A 5,720-nucleotide genomic window follows, 5' to 3' on the forward strand; every position below is an offset into this window, starting at 1 on the left:
GTTGCTCTGCTAAGTTCACTCGCGCAACCCACCCTTTATTCATAAAGTTCTCAGCTTCTGCCAAGGTTCTTTGTTCCGTGTGTGTGTGTGTGTGTGTGTTTTCTTCAGTTTAACGTCTATTCACTATAAGTGTTTTTAGACGGAAAGGAGTAAAGTAGTGTATAAAGGAAAGGGAATGCATGTGAATATTAGTGTAAAAAAGAAAAGAAAAAAAAAAGTTCATGTTATGTATCAGAGGAAAAGTATACTATAAGAAAAAGTCTAAAGAGGTTGTGGTGTGTATTGAATGAGTTGTCATGGGAAGGAGAATATGTATATGCATATCAACAAGTATTAACCTACAACAATGTAAATATAAATAACAGTATTAAATATAATACATCAAAGGAGGATACCAACTGGACTGGAGTTTAAAATTTCTGAAAACATTCTAAGCAATGAATAATCATTCAAAATCTTTTCAGTGGCTAATGAAATATTGGAAGAAAAATCATCAACTACATCTTTTGGAAGTAACTGTCTTATGCTCGGACAATGAATGAGTAGATGGCTTACAGTTATTTGCTTACCGCATATACATTTGATATTTTTAGAAAATTTTGTACGAAAGGCATTTAAACAAAGTCTATACATTAGACTTGTAATTTGTCTTGAATGTGCTGCTGGTGTCGAATTTAGAAAATGTTTGGGATTAGCTGCATTTTTTGTGTTTACACAACATTGGTAATATTGATTATTTGAATCTATAAGTAATTTCTGAAATCGATTTCTAGATACATTTTCTATACAGCTAATGCATTCATGTAGATCTAACTGGATGTCAAGTTGTACTGCGCCTTCGAAATTACGTGCTGCTCTTCTAGCTGCTTGGTCTACCCACTCATTTGAAGATATTCCACAGTGCGAAGGTACCCAACAGAAAGTTATTTTAATGCCCTGTTTTGTCAGTTGGTGAATAATATGTTTTATTTCCATTGTCATCTCAATTCGCTTCTTTGAATTTGGAGATTCTATAGCTTGTAATACTGACTTTGAGTCTACACATAATGAAATTTCACTTACAGTTTTCGGAATGTCTGAAATATAATTTAAGGCCATAAGTATGGCTATAAGTTCAGCTGTGAAAATGGAATATTGTCTACCAATATAGTATATTTTTTCTATTCTAAATGAAGGAATTACAAAAGCCGCTCCTGAATTACCATCTTCTAGAACAGATCCGTCTGTGTATATTTTTTAGATAATTTGAATATTGATTTTCTATATGTGAGAGCACTTCAGGTTTTAACAAAAATGGTGACTGGTTCTTGGATAAATCTGTATAATCTATGTCAAAGGTAGCTTTACACTGCTCCCATTCAGGGACTGGTGAAAAAGTAGGTACTTTTGCAATTTGCTTGTCTTTTGATTCCGTAGCACTAATGATATCTGATGCAAATGTATTAATGGATGTCATAGACTGTATCGTCTTAGCTCTTTTAGCAAAATCTTTTTGTGAACTCAAATTAGCTTCTTCTTTTGAAAATGTTTCATATGCGAAAGATTTGATAACGAATTTCGCGGCTGAAGCTTTCCTTTGTTCATCAAGAGATAAAACACCTGCTTCTCTGTAAGTCCCTAAATTTGATGTAAGAATGGGCACACCTAGAGCGAGTTTATAAGCCTTACAATCAATGCTTTGCAGCTTCTTTAGCAAATGCAGTGGAGCACTGAAAAATACCTCTTGAGCGTATGTCAAGCGTGAACGTACGAGGGAGGTAGCGAGAGTTATCAACGCTTTGGTATCTTGCCCCCAGTGCTGTTTACAAATTATTTTAAGGAAATTTAGACCTTTTCTTGCTTTGTTTAGTATATAGTCAATATGATAATTCCACGAAAGCTTTGAAGAAAGATAGACTCCCAAAAATTTAACAGATTGTGTATATCTGATGATAGTACCATTTATTGTAAACACGGGGAGCTTTTCTGGGTCTGATCCTGTATTAAATAGCATCATATTTGTTTTTTCTAAGGACAATGATAAGCCATTTACTGTCATAAAGTTGCTGATTTCATCAAGTTCCCGCTGGTATATTTTCTTTATGTAATTCAATGTCCTAGTAGGCGTTTTATTTTTCATTGTCACCTTCATCCATAAGCAAATGTCATCAGCAAATTGAACCAAGACTGTATCTTTAGCTAGCTTGTTAGGTAGATCTGCTAATAATATATTGAATAAAATCGGCGAAATTACTGATCCTTGTGGTAACCCCATGTGTAATTGTCTGGGGTTTGAGTAGGTATTTCCTATTCTTACTTGTATTGATCTATCTGATAAAAAAAACTTCTAATATAATCATACATGTTGCCTGTGATACCGATATTTTTCAGTTTATATAAAAGTCGAGCGTGCCACACTTGGTCGTATGCTTTTTTCACATCAAAAAAAGTCGCTAGTACGTTTTTTCGCCTTGCAAACTGTTGCTTTACCTGTGTAGTCAGTTTGACTAGATGTTCTGTGGAGGATCTACCTTTTCTAAAGCTAGCTTGGTTTATAAGAATTACACTATACTTCTCACAATAATGAACAAGTCTTTTTAGAACAATTTTTTCCATTAGTTTGCATACATGCGATGTTAAGGCAATTGGTCGATAACTGTTTTTATCTGTTCTGTGTTTGCCCTGTTTGTGTATTGGGACAACGATTGATTGTTTCCATACAAGAGGAATGTCACCATCAGACCAACAATTCTTTAAAATTAAGTGTAAGAAATCAGTCAAATTTCCAGGCAAATGTCTCAACATTTCGTTTGAAATTCCGTCTAAACCAACTGATGTTTTTTTGCTGCCGAGATTTGAGAGACATTCCTTTATTTCATCTGGTGTTATTTCACTATTTATATATAGGTGATTTACGCTCTCTGAATCTTGGTATGCTTCATTTTTCTCTTGGCTTTCTCTGTACTTTCTATTTTCTTCTGACAAACCAGTGTTTCTACTATGATTACCAAACATGTCAGCAAAAACCTCTGCCTTTTCAATATTTGAAGGTAGATCTGTATGGTCCAGTTTAATAGGGCATTGTGGTAAATATATTCCATTTTTCATTGTTTTTACTTTTTCCCATACCTTTTGCATATCTTTGTGATTGAAAACTTCATTTGTGCAGAAGACGACCAGTACTGCCTGTTTGCTTGTGCGTTAACACTATTTGCTTTATTTTTAGCTTTTTTCATCTCTAAATGATTTTGGGGGGATTGTACTTTTAAGTATATTTTAAATTTTGACTTCTTTTCTTTCTTTGCTGCTTCACAAGCCTCATTCCACCAGATATTACCAGAGTGCTTATGATCTTTAACCGATTTGAACTTTGGAATAGATTCATTTGCAGCGGTGATGACTGCATTTGTAAATATCGAATATAAACTGTTGACATCAGTATCGTTTATGTTGTTAATTTGAAACGATGAAAGCAAACTTCTGAATTTATCCCAGTTCGCAAGTCTGTAATTAAATTTTGGAATTTTATCCTCTGTTGGATCTATCGACTGAGATATTTTTGATTCAAGTCTTGTGATAATAGGCAAATGATCACTATTAAGAGTGTCATTCAGTGTATGCCAGTCACATATTGGTGCCAGATCTGGTGAGATTAAAGTAAGATCTATGGCAGTTGCTCTATGTCTTGGATTGTCTGGGACACGTGTTATTCTGCCATCGTTAAGTAGGTATAGAGAAGCATCTACAATGATTTCAATAAAACGATTGCTTGTGATCGACTGGCAGCCTTTCTCCCAAAATGGCGAGTGTGCATTAAAGTCTCCCGTGATGAGAACTTTTTTGTCCTGGTCTGTCCGTAAGGTTCGAATCCACTCTGTATTAAAGTCATTTGGACCCTGAGGTAGGTATACAGATATGACAGTCAAGAGTGAAGAATTAAACTGGACTTTTACAGCACAAGAATGACTATTTGGTGTATCTGGTGGAACGGGGCTGGGGCATGGAGTGTACTTGACCCCTTCTCGAATGTATATCGCTGTGCTGATTTTCTCATTGGTATCCACCTTTTGATGTAATGGTGGAAAGTAATAGTGACTAAATTTAGGAAGTTTATCTCTTTTAACATTTAGAGATTGAAGTGCTAGCAAATGATAGTTATGAATCGCCAGATGCTGCACAAAGTGATCACAGTTTGTACCGGCAGTTCCATTGAAACACATTTAGGTTGTTGTCGACCGTCATTGCTCGAGAAAGTTCAATGATTGTCTCTAGTTGATCACAGTTCCAGAAAGTTAACTAATTTAACGGAACACAAAAAAATATATCAAACTAAATAATAACACTAATAATATATAATTAAAAGACTTGGTAGGTTATGAATCAGTAAACTAAACGAGTATGTACGAATGATTATAGTGTTGAAAGCAGAGATTAAATAGTAGAACAGTTCACAGCAGAGCGTCTTGTTCACATGGGAATAAATCAAATCTGAACACAAGTAAAAGTTTTGCCAGTGATCAATACGAAAACCAGTCTATCAGGTTGCTGAATGGGTTCTTCCATGTGGGCTGGGGGAAGGCGGGGTAGGCATGGTGTTGATAGCGATGCGCTGATCGGGCAGGTCTCCTGGGAGTCTCCCACAGCAGGTCCCTGACAACACGCCCCACGTTCCCTGCCAGTAGACTGGTCCCCTTCCTCGTGAGGTGCAAATTGTCCCGCAGGTGATGAAGTTTTATGTTGGTGTTATCTACAAAAGAAATGTTTTTCTCGTCATAAAGCTCGGAAGTTAGCATGGCGTTGAACAGCTGACGTTTCATTTCTGTGCGTTCATCTTTCACGACCGTAATTTTACTTACGACGATTTTCGTTGTTGGGTGTTTTTTCGCCGTGTCTTTCAAGACGTGCACTAGAGATTTACATGATTTTTCAGGGTCAGCTGTTTTCAGGTCGTTAATGCCACAATGAATGACCACTGCTTCGGGTTGTTTTTCACCAGAGCCAAGTTCTTGTAGGCATTGTTGCGCAGCGCTCACTGTGGGGGTTCGTTTCTTTGATGCATGGAACCAATATGAGTGCCCTAGCCGATTTCTTTCTACACCATTCATGACTGAATCGTGAAGAATCAGGGTTGTCGGAAGTTCTTGTTTGTTTTCATTTGATTTCTTTTTTTGAGTTTAGAAGTTTCTTTTGTTTGGGTTTTACGTCATTTCTCGCGTATTGCGTGGTTGATAAATTGACGTCATTCTTGGGCTTGGCAACTTTTTCTTCTCGATTTTTCAGGTTCAGGTTCAGGTTAGGGGCTGATGTTGATCATCGTAGCCTCACGGCTTTTTACGCCCCGCCTCATTTATGATTAGCACAAGGCCTCACGGCCTTCTTTGTGCTATGTCGTTATCGGTCTTGTCTCAGTCTAAGTAGACCCAGTTACAATTATCTTGAACCATTAAAGTCAAACCAGATGTCTTTTAAAATTTTGTGATTATCGATAAGGTTCTTGAAGTTGTTGGTATTGGAAGCATACTTGATGTTAGTGGTTAGTTTGTTCCAGTCGTTAGTAGCCCTATAACTGAAAGCAAATTTCCTTGTGTTATTGTTATGTCCCTGTTTATAAATTTTATCAACACTGTTTCTTGTTTCCATATTAGTATCTGGCGGTGAATCAAAGAAGTGATCTTTTTTAATATCGTCTATACCATTACAGATCATATAGGCTTGAATCAAATCTCCTCTTTTTCGTCTTG

The 5,720-nt window shown here is 36.4% G+C and overlaps 1 protein-coding gene across 2 annotated transcripts in view; it reads left to right on the top strand.

Moving 5' to 3' along the window:
• The window catches only part of LOC143288133 (uncharacterized), a 23,026-nt gene extending 19,100 nt beyond the window's left edge, over positions 1 to 3,926 (top strand). For both annotated transcript variants that reach the window (XM_076596422.1, XM_076596423.1), the window contains exon 3: positions 1 to 3,926. This exon is cut by the window's left edge and continues 1,750 nt beyond it. The gene's annotated coding sequence lies outside the window, so the exon portion shown is untranslated.
• Positions 3,927 to 5,720: the final 1,794 nt, after the last annotated feature.

Source organism: Babylonia areolata, chromosome 12 (genome assembly GCF_041734735.1).
Source record: "Babylonia areolata isolate BAREFJ2019XMU chromosome 12, ASM4173473v1, whole genome shotgun sequence".
NCBI lineage: Eukaryota > Metazoa > Mollusca > Gastropoda > Neogastropoda > Buccinidae > Babylonia > Babylonia areolata.